Below are 19,213 nucleotides of genomic sequence, written 5' to 3'. Positions count from 1 at the left end.
GCAGGCGAAACGTCAGGAGAGAATGCGTCGGGAACATGGCCATACAGCCCGAAAAACTTTCATCAAACCAGTGATTCCGATCATGAAATCCTTCAACAACTCCAGAAAGAGCCTGAAGCCTATTCAAGGCATTGGAAGGTAAGTGCGATTGGATTGGCACAAGAGGGTGGGATTGTTATGGTTTGGATGGATCCGGACTAACCATTTAATGCAGATCAAACCATTTAATGCAAACCCTTTAATTCAAAGCCAGCTTCAATGCCAGACCAGAAACTCCCAGGAAAGGAAGATCTTCACTGTGCATCGCTTCAGTGCTCTGTGGCTTGTGTCATCGTCATCTGGATCTTCTGGCTGGATCCAAGATTTCCTTATGTAATCATACCTCTTCAATATCGGTTTGAAACTGGATGGAATGCACAGAGCAGACGGAACCTCTCAAGCAGCCCCCTTAATTTATGGAGGAGACTTCCAAGAATAGGGCAACAACAAAGACAAGATGTTTTCACGGCCGGAATCCTGTGAGTTTCCCGGGTTCTTTGGAGAGCCAAGAGGCGCGCGGGCGCTTCGAGACCAGCCTTCATGAATCCGGAACCTTTTCCTTTGTCAATAACGAGGCGCAGATGTGCCGAAAGCAAGCAAGGAAGGAGGGGAGGGAATTGGCCGCTTGGAAAACATCAATTGTGAAGAGCTTGACAACCCACGTAGAGGGGATAGAGAGAGCAAGGCAGCCGGGCCAAGGTAGAGGTAGTGCCAGCGAGGTTTGGATGTTGGGCTTCAACTCTGGTGACCATGGAAACCTCGGGGGAGGTCACACTCTCTCAGCTTCAGAGGGAAGACAAAGCAAACCCTCTCTGAGCAAAGGTGGCCAAGACCATTCTCTGCTTTAGGATCGCCACAAGTCGGGAAGGAAGGCACACTACCAGGGATGCGTCTACACCAGGCACAGGCAAACTTTGGCCCTCCTTCCAGGTGCTTTGGATTTCAATTCCCACCATTCCTAACAGCCTTAAGCCCCTTCCTTTCCCCCCTCAGCCACTTAAGCTCTAGTTTCCAATGCAGGGAGATGAGAGGAGCCTCCCACAGGATGGCAAAACATCCTGGAGTCCCCTGGGCAACGTCCTTGAAGACGCCCCATTCTCCCATACCAGATCGCTCCTGACGGGAAGAGAAAAGCGAGGTGTTATTATTATTATACTAATAAATGATAATATCACCAATAATAAGGAGCCCCCAGTGGCGCAATGGAGTAAACCCTTGTGCTGGCAGGACTTACTGACAGACAGGTCAGCTGTTCCAATCAGGGGAGAGAAGGTTGAGATCCCTCCGTCAGCTCCAGCTTCCCATGCGGGGACATGAGAGAAGCCTCCCACAGGATGGTAAAAAAATCCGAAAGTCCCTTTGTCAACGTCCTTGCAGACGGCCAATTCTTTCACAGCAGATCGCTCCTGACGGGAAGAGAAAAGCGAGTGGTGTTGTTGTTGTTGTTGTTGTTGTTGTTATTATTATTATTATTATTATTATTATTATTATTATCATGGTAATACTAATAAATGATAATACCACCAATAATAAGGAGCCCCCAGTGGCGCAATGGGTTAAACCCTTATGCGGACAGGACTTGCTGACGGACAGGTCAGCTGTTCCAATCAGGGGATAGCAGGTTGAGCTCCCACTGTAAGCTCTAGCTCTGCATGCGCATGCGGGGACATGAGCTTAAGAGGCTGAGGGGCAAAAGGAAAGGGCCTGAAGTTCTTAGGAATGGAGAGAGTTGACGTCCAAAACACCTGAAAGGAGGGCCAAAGTTGGCCCATGCCTGGTCTACACTGTAGAATGAATGCAGTTTGACCCCACTTTGACTCAATGCTGCAGAATTATAGGAGCTGCCGTTTAGTGAGGCACCGACACTCTTTCCCAAAGAAGGCTAAAGACCTTATAACATGACAGTTTCCAGATCTGCATAGCCTTGAGTCATGGCATTGGGGCCAAACTGCCTTCACTCTGCAGTATAGACGCACCCAGGGTGATCTCGTTCGCTCTTGTTCCCTCGCTTGAAATGTGCAGGAACAGGGAGGTCACATGAGAAGACTCAAGCCCTGTCTACACTGCCATGCAAATCCCGTTCAAAGCGGATCATCTGTATTTTAGAGGCCTGAGGCCGCGTGGCTCTCTTTCCCTGGCAAACCTTAGGGTCGTTTTGACTGTTGTTGATGGCCCGGTTGGTCATAATCTGGATTTTAGGGGCCTGGGCCGTGTGGCTCTTCCTGGCAAACCTAAGGGTCGTTTTGACTGCTGTTGTTGTTGGCTCGGTAGGTCAAAAGAGGAGGGAGGGAGGGAGGGAGAGGGAGAATCCTCCCCTTGCTCTGCTTCCCGGAGGGGAAAGAATGCTCTTGAGAGTCGCAGGAGAAACAGCTGTCGTGTGGATGCCTAAAAGGGTCATGAGGAGGGAGCCGAATTGTTAGATGTGTTGTAGATTTTTAGTGGCATTTTAAAAAAACGTTGTGAGCCGTTTTGGGCCTCAATCAAGAGATAAAAGCGGGGTTGCATTATTATTATTATTATTATTATTATTATTATTATGGTATTATTGGGGGTTTTGTGTGTGTGTGTCAGGAGCGACCTAAGTCGCTTCTGGTGTGAGAGAATTGGCTGTCTGCAAGGACGTTACCTAGGGGACGCCCCGATATTTTTGATGTTTTATCATCCTGTGGGAGGCTTCTCTCATGTCCCCGCAGGGGAAGCTGGAGCTGACGGAGGGAGCTCAACCTGCTTTCCCCTGATTCGAGGTCCTGCCGACACAAGGGTTTAACCCATTTCGCCACCGTGGGCTCCATATTATTGGTGGTATTATCATTTATTATTATCATGATAATAATAATAATAATACCTCGCTTTTCTCTTCCCGTCAGGAGCGATCTGGTGTGAGAGAATTGGCCGCCTGCAAGGACGTTGCCCAGGGGACTCCCGGGTGTTTTACCATGTCTCCCGCATGGGGAGCTGGAGCTGACAGAGGAAGCTCAACCTGCCCTTCCCTGATTGGAACAGCTGACCTCTCCATCAGTAAGTCCCGCCAGCAGAAGGGTTTAACCCATTGCGCCATCGGAGGCTACTTATTATTGGTGGTATTATCAATTATTATTATTATTATTATTATTATCATCATCATCATCATCATGATAATAATAACACCTCGCTTTGATCATTTTTTTTGTGTCAGGAGCGATCTGTTTTGAAAGAATTGACTGTCTGGAAGAACGATTACCAGGGTACACCCAGATGCTTCTCTCATGTCCCCGCATGAGAAGCTGGAGCTGCCAGAAGGGAGCTCACCCCGCTCCCCGATTTGAACCGCCAACCTTTGGGTGAGCGGTCCTGCCAGCACAAGAGTTTAGCCCACTGCACCATCATCATCATCATACAAGGCGCAGCCTGAACTATTCAGCTCTCGTGTTAGCTCCACAGTGCAGTTTGATTTCTCTCTTATTTCTTTCAGCGCACTTCTTCCAGTAGATGTACTAAGAAAAAACCCCATAGAAGTCAAAACGACGTTTTATTTGCCACCCATAAAACTTCAACATCTGAATGAAAGGTCTTCGTTGGTCACCCGCAGCTCTGCTGGGCTCTTGCATCCTCTGTCTTCCTCCCGTCTTCCACTTTCCCGAGCATCTTTCCTTCTAGATCTGCTACTCCTGGGCAGAGGAAAGCAGCCTGAGTCTTCTTTCTACACACGTTTGCTCCTCCAGACCATGTCTTGGAACAGTTTCCTTTTATGGAAGGACTGATTTGATAGCCTCACATCGAGAAATGCAAGACCCTGGGACTCCTGTTCTTGTTCCTTGGCAGGGAACGCCATACAAAGAGTCAGGTGAGGCTCAGCTTCGGGTTGGAAGGAGTAGATCTCTTTCTCCCCACTTTGTGTGACGAGCACAAGCCATCTGTCAATGACCCTCTTGCCCGGCGCCCTTTCTTCCAATCGCTGTCATTGTTTCAAGGCGGGGGTGCCTTTCTAGGGAGCCTAAAGACTTCCTTATGGATATAGGTTGGAGATGAGGGAGTGCAGATCCCACAATCCGTTACTGTCCGTTCTCCTGATAGCAACTGATATTCAAAACTATCCGAAGGGTTACACTTTGCCCTGCCGAAATAAATGCTCATATAATCCAGATTACCAAATGCCATATAATCCAGATTACCAAAGCAAATAAACCACATAGAATCACAGAGTTGGAAGAGACCTCGTGGGCCAGCCAGTCCAAGAAGCAGGGGGCAGTCTCTGCTTTGAACCGGATTATATGAATCTACACTGCCATATAATCCAATTCAAAGCAGATGATCTGGCAGTGTAGAAGGGTCCTTACTCCTAAGGAGCCCCCCCCCCCCCCGTGGCGCAGTGGGTTAAATCCTTGTGCTGGCAAAACTAAAAACCGATAGGGGGGAGGTTCGAATCCGGGGAGAGCGGGATGAGCTCCCTCTGTCAGCTCTAACTCCTCATGCGGGGACATGAGAGAAGCGTCGCACAAGGATGGTAAAACATCAAAAACATCCGGGCGTCCCCTGGGCAACGTCCTTGCAGACGACCAATTCTCTCACACCAGAAGAGACTTGCAGTTTCTCAAGTCGCTCCTGACGGGGGGGGGGAGTCTTAAGGAGACCAGTCCAAGAAGGGGCTTGTCACTCGCTCTTAGGGAGCCCTTGGTAGCGTTGTGGGTTAAACCCCTGTGCCGGCAGGACTGAAGAGCGACAGGTCGCAGGTTCAAATCCGGGGAGAGGCGGATGAGCTCCCTCTATCAGCTCCAGCTCCTCATGCGGGGACACGAGAGAAGCCTCTCACAAAGATGATAAAAACATCAAATCATCTGGGTGTCTCCTGGGCAACAAGGACGGCCAATTCTCTCATACCAGAAGCGACTTGCAGTTTCTCAAGTCGCTCCTGACACGACAAAAAAAAAAAACTCGCCCTTAGGAGGCGGATGGACTTCTCTCCTGGTCGGATTTACACTGTAGAATTAATGTAGCTTGACACAGTTTGAACTGCAATGGCTGAACGCTACGAAGTTGTAGTTTGGTAACTAACTGCCAGTACTCCTGGACAAGGAAAACTAAAGGCCTTGTAAAGCTACCACCTAAATGATTCCAGAGCCGTGAGCCATGGCGGATAAAGTGGTTTCAAACTGTATTACTTCGAAAGAGAAAGAGGTGGCCTTTCTCCCATGTCAATCGGTGTCCCAACTGGTAGGCATTGAGGGTGTCAATTGGCTTGCCGATTCGCAGCTCCCAAAACAAGTTTGGGGAAGGGAAAAAGAGGTGAACGGCGCCTTTAAGACGGTTAAGTGTTAGACAAGGGGGACTCGGGAGTCCTGGGTTGGAGTCCCTGCGGACTTTGAGCCAGCCCCCCTCTCTCGGCCTCAGAGGAAGGCGGTGGTGCAAATAGTACCCTTCTGCGCAAATCTTGCCAAGAAACCCCCGTGATAGGGGGCTCCTGTTAGTCAGAAAGACAACACAATTTTAGTACACCGAGTGCGTTTGAAGGAGCGGGTTGGAAATTCAGAGAAGCTCCTCCGAAAATAAATTTGGGAGCGAAGGGTCTGCTAAAGCACTTCTCCCCGCCGCAACCATTTGCATTAGAGGAAAATTGTTGGATGGGGAAAGGAAGGAAGGAAGGAAGGGAAAAAAGAAAGGGAAAGAGAGAGAGAGAGAGAAAGAAATAAATAAAGGGCGAGACAGACCCCCATACAAAGCCACCTAGCAATTGGGAGTGAATAGAAAAAGCCATTCATGAAGTCGAGTGAGTGAGACGCTTTCTACACTGCCATATAATCCACATTACCTGTTTTGATTATCCGAGTCTACACTGCCAGGTAATCCAGTTCAAAGAAGATAATTAGATTTTATACTGCTGTGTAGGAGGGGCCTGAGGGAGACTGAAACTGTGCTTGAGCCTTCTTTCTAAGACTTCCTTTCCAGAACCTGATCCCAGATTATTTGCTCCTCTGGTAGTGTAGACTCATATAATCCGGTTCAAAGCAGATAAACTAGGATCAGATCCTGGGTTATAGGGCAGCGTAGATCCAGCCTTAGGCAGCTTCTACACCCAATATAAAATCCGGATTATCTACTTTGAACTGGATTATACGGCAGTGTAGACTCATCTAACCCAATGTGGATTATCTACTTTGATAATCTGGATTATATGGCAGTGTAGAAGATGCCTCTGTGTTTGTCAAGCTTGAGGCCTCCCGCCTTCCCCATCTTTTCAAATGTGCCCACCTCCCTTCTCAAGTAGTGGAGGTCCTCCATGGACCCCAGAGGGCGGAGCTGGAGGATCTCGACGGGACCCGGCTCTGGGCCTGGCTGGAGATTGTCCTGAAGTGGGAAACACACTTAAATTGTGACTCCAACACCCGGCGATGCTCTCTTGTCCTGAGAAAAGGCAGGCAGCTAAGGAGGAGGAGGATTAGGAGGCATGAAAACGTGGAAGGGAGAACTGGGAAAGCACACAAGTATTGGGCAGGGCCCTTTTTGACACACACAAACACGTTGTCACTCTGAAGGATGCTTTGGCGGAACCTCCCCGAATTTAATTCTGGATTCCTCAATTTAATTTTCTTGGCCAGTTGTCCCCACACCTGTCTGTGTTATTCTTTCTGTGCTTTCTTGGGCGCCATCCACACAGCTGTAAAAAAAAAAGTCCTCATTTAATTGGTTTATATGGCAGTGTGGACTCAGGGCCCTTCCACACAGCCCTGTATCCCAGGTAGAAAAATCCCACAAATATCTGCTTTGAACTGGATTCTCTGAGTCCACGCTCAGATAATGTGGGATTTCCTGCCTTGATATTCTGGGATATAGGGCTGTGTGGAAGGGCCCTTTGATTACCCAGTTCAAAGCAGATATTGTGGATTCCCTTCCTTGATATTTTGGGTTATGTGGCTGTGTGGAAGGGCCCTAGGGCGATGCCTTCAGGAGTGCAGTGCCACTAGTAGTGGGACAACACGTCAAGGGATCCTTCTCTTCGGTCTGTGAAATGTTCCTTCCAATTGCTAGGCTGCACAGAGGGAGCCACCGAAAAGCGTTCAAACCTGCAACGCTACAAGTCTCTGCCTTCCTTTTGGGCCTCTACTTTAGATGCTGAGGCGCAAATGTACATATTTTGCGTGACTCCGATGGTGGGGTGTTGGGAGGGAAACTTCCCCAAGGGAAAAGAAAGGCATGGAGTCCCCTCCAAACCTCTGGCAAAGAAGGAGACGTTTGGCCTGAAGTTGGCTCGGCTTTTCACACAAACACCACTAAACACAGGCTCTAGAAATGGGCAGCTGACTCGCAGCGTCCCCCGGGGTCGCCTCCTGCCTTCCTTGGCTTTGCTCCTCGCCTCGGGAGGAGGTCAAGGGCAACCGCGTCTAAGAAAAAGGGCCCAGTTTGCTGAAAGTCTGCCAGAAGATCTCTTCTTTCTCCTTCTTCCTTCTTCCCTTCCTCAATCCCTCCCTTTATTTATGTCCTTCTTCCCTGCATCCCGTTATCCCTTTACTCTCGCTCCTTCTCCCATCTCCTTCTCTCTCCCTCCCTCATCTTTCTCTCTTCCTCTCCCTTTCCTTTCTTCTCTCCCCCCCCCCTCTCTTTCTCCCCTTCCCTCCCTCCCTCCAATAAGCAAAGATCAGAAAGAAAAAGAAGATTGCGCTTCTCGAGGGAAACTGCCTTCCTGGACTGAAGGAAAGAGCTTGGGAAAGTTGGACTATAACTCCCATTCGTCTCCCGGTCTGCGTGTGGGGGGGGGGGGGGGGATTCTGGGATCAGGACTGTCTCCAAGTCCTAGCGAGGGTTGAGAACGAAATAGATCAGGCTGCGTGAAGAATTTAGATCTCTTTCATTGATCTAATGATGAGGACTCAGAGGAAGCATGGACATTGTGAATGGTCCTCCGAAGTATTGCCGAAGGCCTTCATGGCCGGAATCACTGGGTTGTTGTAGGTTTTTTCGGGCTGTATGGCCATGTTCTAGAGGCATTCTCTCCTGACGTTACGCCTGCATCTATGACAAGCAACCTCACTACCTCTGGGGATGCTTACCATAGGTTCAGGTGAAACGTCAGAAGATAATCCCTCTAGAACAGTGGTTCTCAACCTGTGGGTCCCCAGATGTTTTGGTCTTCAACTCCCAGAAATCCTAACAGCTGGTAAACTGGCTGGGATATCTGGGAGTCGTAGGCCAAAAATACATGGGGACCCACAGGTTGAGAACCACTGCTCTAGAACATGGGCATATAGCCCGAAAAAAAACTACAACAACTCGGTCCTCTAAAGGCTTCTTGTTGGGGAATCTGAGCTGTTAGGCTCAAAATAACCCTGACTTGGGGTGATTCCACCATAAACATAGCAAAGAACCAGAAATAAACTTCATAACCAGCAGAAACTTTATGTGTGTCGAGTTGGGAAAAGCTTTTACTCCATAGAATGACACTGGATTGCAGAGTCAGGACTTTAGATTCAAAAATATTTATTGAAATAAAAGAAATACTTTGTAGACACTAGATAGAAAAGGTCTTGGGGCTCACTAGCTTACTAAGTCTTCTCTTCTGAAGAGGTACAAGGGGTAAAATGTCTACGCTGCTATGGCAGTGGTTCTCAACCTGTGGGTTCCCAGATGTTTTGGCCTTCAACTCCCAGAAATCCTAACAGCTGGTAAACTGGCTGGGATTTCTGGGAGTTGTAGGGCAAAACACCTGGGGACCCACAGGTTGAGAACCACTGGCCAAGAGAGAAGCAAACTATCTGTATCCTCATAGGGATAAAGAAAAAGCCGAAAAGAACAATGGTGGAGACCACATGGGGTTTTTTCCCCTGTCAGGAGAGACTTGAGAAACTGCAAGTCACTTCCGGTATGAGGGAATTGGCAGTCTGCAAGGACGTTGCCCAGGTTTAACCCATTGCCACATGGTCAACTTAGGGCAATAAAACTTAAAAAGGAAGTTCCTTCACATAATTCAACTCTTGTATCATCAAAGGTGGGGAAGAGACAGTGGCCAGCAGGAGGACTAAAGATAAAGCCCTTTTGAGAAGCATGCATGGTAAAGTGGGGAAAGGAATCCCTTAGCTTAATCCTATCTCTAGTCTAGCTACTCATTGAGGTCTGGAAACTTGATGACAAAAGAGACTTGTGTGGCCCAGGGATGAAACCCAACACTTCTCTTCTGAAACTAAACCGGTGTTGGCTGAGATGAGGATGGTGTTGTGTGTGTGATTTACAAGGCCCTGCACCTTAATGGAAATTAGTGCTATTCAGCTCAAAATAACCTTCACTTGGGGTGATTCCACAAAAAATATAGCAGAGTGCCAGAAGCACAGTTCATAACCAGCAGGAGCTAGGATTAGTTTCCATTCAACAGGATGGCACAGGATTGGAGGAGCCACAACTTTAGGTTCCAAAAATATATGTTTATTACAGTGAAAAAAAAAAAAAGAAATCCGTTTTGCATACAAAAGATTCTTGGAGCTAACTAGTTTACTAAGCCATCTTCTAAAAAAGGTATTTATTTATTTTGTTATTTCGTATCAAAAGCATTGCATAAATTAGTATAAAACTGATAAAAATAGAAGGAGTGCAGGCGGCTAAATATCTTTTGACCAAAAACGGGCAAAAGCAATGGCATTGTCTGTAGCCTCCAACAATTCTTCCTCTGTACATGAGGCAGGGCATAGTGGACAAGCATACAGATGCGGAGTTGTCTGTTCTACTCCACAGTCACACAAGGTATGGGATTCTTTTAGGTAGTGCCATTTTGCCAGGTTGTCTTTTGATCTGCCCACTTCACTTCTGAGTCTGTTCAGGGACTTCCAAGTTGCCCATTCTTGGTTTGCCCCTGGAAGAAGACACTCGTGGGGGGTGGGGGGCATCCAGTTGGGATTTCCTGGTTTAGCTGCCCAGAGGGAAACCCTTGCTATTGCTGGGGGGACGCCAAGAGGAGTGGCAAAAGAAAAGTAAAAGGATAAAAATAACAAAATAGTATCCATGCAGCAGCATCTTGCCTGGAGAAAGGCAAGGTGCGTCCTCACTCAAAGGAGACAAAGGCAGGAAGAGAAAGGGCCAAAATAGAGAATGGCCACATGAACAATAAACCAGGGCAATCCAAAATACCTTTAAAGAGGAAGTTACCTCATCCCTCACAGAGATCACATTGCTAAATCTTCAAAGGGGGAGGAGATAGTGGCAAGGAAGAAGAGCGAGATAGGCATGCATAGGAATTTGGGGAAGGAATCCCTCACTCTAATCCTCTAATAACTACTCATTGAGGGCTGGAGACTTGTGCAGTCAGGGATGAAACCCAACACACCTGAAACACCAAACATGGTTTACAACCCGGAAGAGAACAATCCTTTTTAAATGTATTTTCGAATGCTTTCATGGCCGGAATCACTGGGTGGTTATAAGTTTTTCGGGCTGTATGGCCATGTTCTAGAAGCATTATCTCCTGACGTTTCGCCTGCATCTGTGGCAAGCATCCTCACAATCTCTGAAGATGTTTGCCACAGATGCAGGCGAAACGTCAGGAGAGAATGCTTCTAGAACATGGCCATACAGCCCGAAAAATCTACAACTCAATCCTTTTTTAATCCGTACCAGCTTCTTATCAGGAACCCTGCTCTGCTAATTTACTGGTTTTGATGAGGAGGGTGATACTGATGAGGATAAGCTTTGATTGTGTGTTCCTGCATGGTCTTTGTGTTCTCTTCCAACTCTATGATTCTATGATGACGTTTTTACAAGTTCAACCCTCTCAATTGCAACTTAAGATGTTTAATAATAAAACCTCTATAAATAAAAATGTAATGTTCGTTCGTGGGATTAACAGAACTCAAAAACCACTGGACTAATTGACACCAAATTTGGACACAAGACACCTTTCAGGCTAACGAGTGACCATCACTCAAAAAATTATTTTGTCATTTGGGAGTTGTAGTTGCTGGGATTTATAGTTAACCTACAATCAAAGAGCATTCTGAACTCCACCAAAGATGGAATTGAACCAAACGTGGCACACAAAACACCATGACCAAGAGAAAACACTAGAAGGTTTTGGTGGGCATCGACCTTGAGTTTGGGAGTTGTAGTTCACCTCCATCCAGAGAGCACTGTGGACTCAAACAATGATGGATCTGGACCAAACTTGGCACGAATATTCCATATGCCCAAATATGCACACAAATGGAGTTTGGGGGAAATAGACCTTGACATTTGGGATTTGTAGTCACTGGGATTTATAGTTTACCTACAATCAAAGAGCATTCTGAACCCCACAAACGACAGAATTGGGGAAAACTTCCCACACAGAACCCCCATGGCCAACAGAAAATACTTAAGGTCATCCAGTCCAACTCCCTTCACCACGGCAAGAAAATGTAATCAAAGCCCTCCTGGCAAAGAGCCATCCAGCCATAGATATAGATAGATAGGACTAATACACAGAGATATAGTATCCTAGATTTGAAAGGGACCCCTAAAGAAGGACAATTCTATGTTGCCTGTTCCAGAGTGGGCAATCTAGACAATCTCTACATCAACACTGGCAAAGAAACAGCAAGAAATACTGCTTACCCACAAGCAGAAAGAAATTACATAGATTAGAAACCAACACTTTCATATTACTTTATTTTCCAGATCACCGGACTGGGCCACAGCAACGGGTGGAAGGGGACGGCTAGTATTTCTATAAAACTGAATGCTTTTTTAAAAAACGTATTTACTGTCCAATATAACACAGATGATGGTGTTATTCTGCTGGGACCTCTGGTGAAATCTACTATGGGCAGTTTTTCAAACCACCAAGCTTCGGGCGCCTGACCAAACCTATGAGTTGTTTGTTGCGGAGGGCAAGTCAGCTTCTGGTGTGAGAGAATTGGCTGTCTGCAAGGACGTCGCCCAGAGTATGTGTTACCATCCTGTGGGAGGCTTTTCCCATGTCCCCGGATGAGTTGCTAGGGCTGACAGAGTTGCGAAGGAGTTATAGGTTGGGTGTTCCTTCTCCGGCAATCCTAAAAGCTCTCTGATCCTAAATTGTCCAATGAGTCACTGAGATAAATAGTGGCACCTTTGCTTCCAAGTGGTTCAAGGTGCACACGTGTTGTTTCGTGCAAAGCATTCTCTGAAAGGGTTGTGTAGGCAAATGAGCTAGGTGTACATGAAACACATATGAAGCCCGTGTTTATATTTGAGCCCCATCTCCAAGACATACTCATAAGACACAATCCAAAATTCCGCGGGACTCAAGCATTTATGGCAAGGGATGCTCAACTTGTTTATTTCAGAAGGTTTTTCTCAAGTCAGCCTCCAAGCTCTTCGCTTCGAAGGAGACTGTGTTTTGTTTTGTTTTTACTGACACAAACAAAACTCTGCTTTTCTCCACCTAATTTTGCGCCTCTTCGTGGAAGGACGGGAGGAGAAGACAAGCAAACGAACCCAAACACCTCCTTCCTTGTCTATCTGCTCTTTCCTCGACGCCCAGGCTAACTTCGGACTCTTTTCTCTCTATTTATTCGAAGACAACTTGACCGCGTCTTCTTGTTTTTGTTGTTTGAACACCACGCGTCCCTTGGGCAACGTTCTTGCAGATGGCTAATTCTCTCACGCCAGGACCAACTTGCAGTTTCTCAAGTCGCTCCTGACACGACAAAAAAAGTTAAAGAACAGAAACCGCTTTCTTTTTGTTCGCCGTGTTAGAATACAATATAAATCCAAAACCTGCCCTTCAAATCTTTATTATTATTATTATTAAATTGTATAATTATTCTTCTATTATGTGATTATATTTATTTATATGTTCCATTTTTCTATATTGGTCGAGATCCAAGTCCCATCTACACTGCCATATAAAATCCAATTGAACCGGATTGTATTCGTACTTTTACATTGCCATATATTCCGGTTCAAAGCAGATCATCTGAAATTTAAATGGCAGTGTAGATGAGGGCCTCGCAATCTTAAAAGGCAGTGCTATTCCAAACCTCCAAAGTAGGAATATTAAAATGGAAATGAAGGTGCCATTATTTAAATATTCAGTCAAAATCACATTCAATTCATAAAAACTGTTAAAATACCCCCGACTCATTCTTAAAATATTTTATTTTAAATTTTATTTTATATATTCTATTATATTATATATTTTCTTTTCTGTTTTATTTTATTTTATTTTATTTTTATTTTTATATTATATTAATATTATATTTATATTACATTACATTATATTATATTATACATTTTCTTTTATATTTTCTTTTCTTTTAATTATGAGAATTTATTGATTTATGTTTTATTGTTATTATTATGATTTAATGGATGTTAACGCTTTTTTATATTGTACTTGTGTTTCTATGGCATTGAATTTTGCTTTGTAAACCGTCTCGAGTCTCTGGAAGGCTGAGAGGGGCGGTATACAAATACAGTAAATATAAATAAATAAATAAATAAATAAATATATTATTTTAATATTATATTATATATTTTATATTATATTTTATATATCATATTTTATATATTATATTTGTATATTATATATTTTCTTTTCTTTTAATTTATCTTTTCATTTGTATTTTATTTTATCTTTTATATGTCATATTTTATATATTACATTACATTACATTATATATTATATTATATTATATTATTATTTTAAAAAACAAATTTTGCCTCTTGGGAGAGACTTTGAAACGAGGGAAGAGACACAAACCAGTGAAGCCGGATCATTGGGACCGATAGGTGAGTATTATAGGATACACAGAAAACCAGTGAATGCGTTGAAGCTGCTGGAGGGAAAGAAAAAGCAACCTCAGAAATTATACAGACCAGAGGCTTTGAAGGGAAAGATTCGAAGCGTAGTTTTTGAGGGAGTCACTTTGGAGGAAATGTAAAGCAGGTTCCCTAAGAAACTCAAACCCGGTGTATTTTAGAATATTTAATTTTTTGGTTGCCATCAAATAGTTTGGATTTTGTGAGAGCGGAGACTACTGGGGAGCAAGTCAGGTTGGGTTTGAGGAAAATGTCTCATTCTGAAAAGTTTGGCCTCCAAAACTCTTCCAGTTGAATCCTGGGTGGGATGCTTTTGGCAAATGGGGAGGGGGAAGACAGAAAGACCTCGGATCACACAGAAACCTCGTCGTGATCTGTTCCAAAGCCGATCTAGGATGCCTCCTAAATAGCTGCTTTGCCGAGCCCTTGCTCCCAAGTTTGGCATCCTTTCCGTTCACATTTGGAGTGCTTCAGAGTGACACCCGAAAGAAACAAGTCGAAGTGGAAAGGAGCGCCAGGGAAAATACTTTTGAAGAAGGCGACTTTGCTTACAATTATTATCTGGGCTCCGTAGCCGATTCCTAAGAGTCAGTGGTTCCAAAATCAGGATTTTGTTTGGGTTGAATGCCTAAGGATCCGGACCCAAATCCGCCTTGTTGGGGAGGGAGCAGTAGTAATAAAGAGTGTTGCGTGAAAACGTGTTAGAAATGCCTCCACGAGCCTGAAATGTTCTCGTCCTGAATCAGCAGTTAGGAAGGAACACCCCGGTTGGAAATAAAAACACCGAGTTGGAAGGGGAAAAAAAGAAAGAAAGGTATGGAAATCCACCTCGGGGCTCCTTCCTTAAACCAACAGTATTAGGCTGAGAGCCAGGACCTGGGAGGCGGCCCTCTCCTCCTTGGGCCAAAGTGGGTTGGAAAGAATGAGGGAAGTCCATTTAGGGGAGAAATAGGGTGCACCTCCTCCACTGTGGAATGAATGCAGTTTGACACCACTGGAACTCTCATGGCTATGGAATCATAGGAGTTGTTTCCTGAGGCACCTTCTGGGGGTGCTTCAGGAAACTACAAATCCTAGGATTCTATAACAAGTGGTGTCAAACTGCATTCATTCTAAGGTGGAGGTGCACTTCCAGATGCAATAAATACCCGACTAAACTTCAGTGATTCCAAGATTCTTAGATAGGATCCGAATAACTGATAGTCCAGATCACCCAACTGAGATGATGATATTGATAATTATGAAGGGTCAAATTTGGATCTATCTCTTCCTTGTTGCTTCAGACACTTGAGAAAAGTCCAGAAGGGTCCAGTTGCAACTGCAGATCTCCAAGCAACCAGGGCGGCCTCTACACTGCGTAGTTATTGCAGTTTGACCCCCGCTTTAACTGCCACGGGTGCGCCCTATGGAATCCTGGGATTAACAATTTGTTGTTGCACCAGAGAAGGGTTGAATGTCTCATTATTCTCTAAATCCCATAGCATTGTCCCATGGCAGCTGATGTGGTGTCAAAATGCGATAATTCTGCAGTGTGGATGCGGCCTGGGAGTCTGTACAGCCCTGCTTTGCAGTTGGGGGGAAAGGGAGGGAAGGGGAGGGCGGTATATTTTCTAGCGCTCTCTCTCTGTCCCTTCCAAGAAGGAGGAAAGTCAAGAGGCATCTCTCAAGACTTTTCCTGTCCAATCTCTCCTGTGTCAGACAAGAAGAGATGTGTTACCCACCAACCCACCTTCATCATCATCATCTTCATCATCACTCAGTTTCATAGAATACCAAAAATAACATTGGATCAAGGAGATCTCTTTGGAGTACTGGGCCTGTTCCAAGCAGAGCCAAGCAGAGCCAGCCTCTAGCGAGGTCCTTCCTGACTAAGGGCGACCTATAGTGTCCTTTGATTTAAATGCTTATCAGGGTGGCCAATTGTAACATTCACATTTGCCTTAAACAGACAAGAGTTTTTTCTCCCACTCTGGACATTCCACAGATATATAAACCTCACTTGCCTACCGTCCAACAGACCTCACAACCTTTGAGGATGTCTACCATAGATGTGATTGAAATGTCAGGAGAGAATGCTTTTGGAACATGGCCATACAGCCCGGAAATCTCACAGAAACCCAATGGTGACCTTATTATGAGGATTTCTTAGCAAGATGGGGTTGGCCACCCTTGCCTTCTTCTGAGGCTGAAGCTCCATCTACACTGCCATATAATGTGGTTTCAAAATGCAGTTTAACTGCATTGAACTGGGTTATATGAGTCTATACTGCCCTATAATGCAGTTCATTGCAGTTAAACTGCATTTTGAAACTGCATTATATGGCAGTGTAGATGGAGCTTCAGCCTGAAATTGCTTTATATGGCAGTGTAGATGAGACCTGTGAGAATGTGACCTGTTTTCAACCACAGAGTTTCCTTGGCTGGGCTAAAATCCAACCCAAGTATCTCCAAATCTAACACTGGAACCATTACAGGAACTCAATATTTTCAGTTGTTTTCTTTCTTTCTTTCTTTCTTTCTTTCTTTCTCTCCCTCTCTTTCCTTTCCTTTCCTTTTTCCTTCCTTCCTTTTTTCCCCTCCTCCTCTTCCTCCTCCAAGATGAAGATCATGTAAAACTAAAGTCCTTGTAAAACTGATTCCATAACATTGAGATATGACAGTTAAAGTGGTGTCAGACTTCAATTATTCTACAGTAGATGACTCTCACTTGAATTCCAGGTGTTATTTAGGGTGTTGCTTTGTTCTAAAAACAACAACAAAGGAGTATACTCTAAAGTAAAGGGTAGTGGTTTGAGCATTGCCTGCCTGCCACGGTTCATTGCTTCCTTTGCACTTCCAGCTCTATCCAAGGTTTGGACAACAGAAGACAATGGCAAAAGGGACTTTTGCTGCTTCCACTAGACACCTTAAACTCCCGGGATAGCAACATTCATACAACTTTCAGTCTAAAGCAGTGATCCCCACATTTCTCCAATGCTGTTTTGGACTTTAGTTCCCAGAAGCCCCAGCCAGCTTGGTTAACAGATAGAGTTCTGGGAGCTGGTCCAAAAGATCTAGAAAACCAACTCTTGGGAAACACTGATCCAAAGGCTGATTTTACCCCCTTCACTGCAGGTTTGGGACTGAGACATGGGCCCTTGTATGGCTAAAATACATAGTCCAATAAAAAATACCTTGATGTATTGGTTCTTAGGCCTGTTTCTGGGGTTATTTTGGGCACTAATTCAGAAAATTGCTTGAAATCAATACTATAGACCCCCATTGGCTCTAGTTTCTTAGATAGAGTCATCATGATTGTTTATGGGCAAGCAGATGACTAGTGATATATGACAGGGCCTCATAAACTTTTTCCACTTGTGACCCCTTTCCACCTGATAAATTTTTATGTGACCCTGGGTACAGAAGTGTACAAAATCATCCACTGTAAATACTGGATGTTGTTGCTAACAGATTTTTGTAAATGGGTGGTGTGCAAAGACTTTTTACTGTTGCTAAATTTTTCAATACCCCATAATTGAGCTAAGGGATCCCATTTGGGGTTACGACCCACAGTTTAAGAAGTAGTGGTAAATGCCATATGTTCTATAGCTCAACAACTGGATCTCATAGGGGAAAACTGGCACTAGTTTTTGAGTCCGCCAGTCAAATATTCTCAGGAAAGGGGCTAACATTTAGGGTACCAAAATGTGTGTTGGCCAGTGATAACAATACAAGCTCCTGGGGATTTTACCTGAGGCTGACCTTTCCTCAGAAAGTAATGTTCTTTTGCATCAAGTTTTTTCCAGGTAAAAAGCAATACAACCCTTTTATACATATGCTTCTCAAGCTATCCAATATTTTCCCTCTCATAGGTCAGGGACTATTATATTTATACTCACAAGATTTCCTTCTAGGTAAACACTACAGGATGGCACTGCCTTTCCTAAACAAGGCAATTCTTGATGTCAAGACCCATCTATCTTGAAGATTTCTTACATCTAAACCCTGAATCCTTTGAGAGCAATGATGGGACTTGTTATCCCACATCTGCTAAACCTCCTGCAATTTGGAAGGTAGTAATGCAACATCAGTTGGGGAAAAATGGGAGGAAGCTACATGTATCTATTAGACTTTTAATGCATAATATTTATTTGGTTTGTATGCCACAAGTTCGCATTACAGCAGGGACAAAAAATGGAAGTGTATCTTCAGAAATGTGTGCTAGGTTGCTTTACTCCCAACAATCCTTAACACAGAAGAAGCCCAGGTTTGGTAAGATATCAATTACTGGTAGTGGAAATTTGATGAGGCAGCTGGAAAATCTCTTGCACTGGTTTGATACTAAATTGGCATTTGCATTGTTCCATGCACATTGTACTGTCCTGTTATTTAAAGAACTAAGGTAGCTTCACAAATGACTTGTTGCTGTATAGTAGGAAAGAACAACTAGTTGGGAGTGGTGATACTACTGAAGCCAATTCACAACATTAAAGGTGGAAGGGGGAAGAGAAATCCAACCGCACCTTTAAGAATAATTTAGTGTATTGTGAGCTTTTCTTGATTTCATGTTTATGATAATGGAATCAGAATGCAATAGAGTCCAGAAAGATGCAATTTCTGACACTGGCCATCAAACAATTGAGTAAGATATCAATTTCTCAGAATGGGGGCAGGCAAGGAACAAGACAATCTTTGTTTTTATCTGCCCTTTGTTAAGTGCAGAAAAATGTATACAATTGGAATGGCTGCTGGAAAGGAATTCCTATTACCATTATGTTTATTTCTAAACTTATGCACAGACACACGTACACCTGTGTTATGGTCTATTTGAATGATATTTTTTTTTGCTAATATACATAGGCAAAGAAACCATGTGTCTGATAATATGAGCTATATTCCACTGAAGTTTTTGTTGCAATTAATAAAAGGATGAAGCACACTTTGTTGCTCATGTACTGATGTGATTACTCTACTGGAAATAGTCTTTAATAACCAAGTTTACTCAGAAGCAAGTTCCATGCAATTCAAGGGTGGATGGTAACATGAGGCAAAGCTATCAGGAAGGGAAGTTCCATGAAACTCATTTGAGGATTAATTCTCTTCAAAGACCAGTGCCTATATTGTACCACTTTCTGCGGGGACTGAGGTGACTGACAATTTGACCAAAGAGGGGGAAAATTCCAACCTAGTTCTAGAACACCTCCCACTCCCATTTTTAAATGAGAGGGCTTGTTTGGAGATTGAAAAAATCACTAACTTATTTGTCCCTACAGACATGATATACTTCACATTTTGGGACCTACTATTGTGACAGGTAGCCTTTAAGCCTACTGTGTTTGTTTGCAAGTAAGTCTTGTTTTGTAGGTCACCTTGATTCAGTTTTGGGGGGGGGGGGGAGTCAGGGTATAAATAATGCTTTATTTCTTTCTGCTTGGCATTCCAGTAACTTCACCATGTCTTACTC

This window comes from Anolis sagrei, chromosome 5 (assembly GCF_037176765.1).
Source record: "Anolis sagrei isolate rAnoSag1 chromosome 5, rAnoSag1.mat, whole genome shotgun sequence".
Taxonomy (NCBI): domain Eukaryota; kingdom Metazoa; phylum Chordata; class Lepidosauria; order Squamata; family Dactyloidae; genus Anolis; species Anolis sagrei.
Note: the sequence above shows the minus strand (reverse complement) of the source record.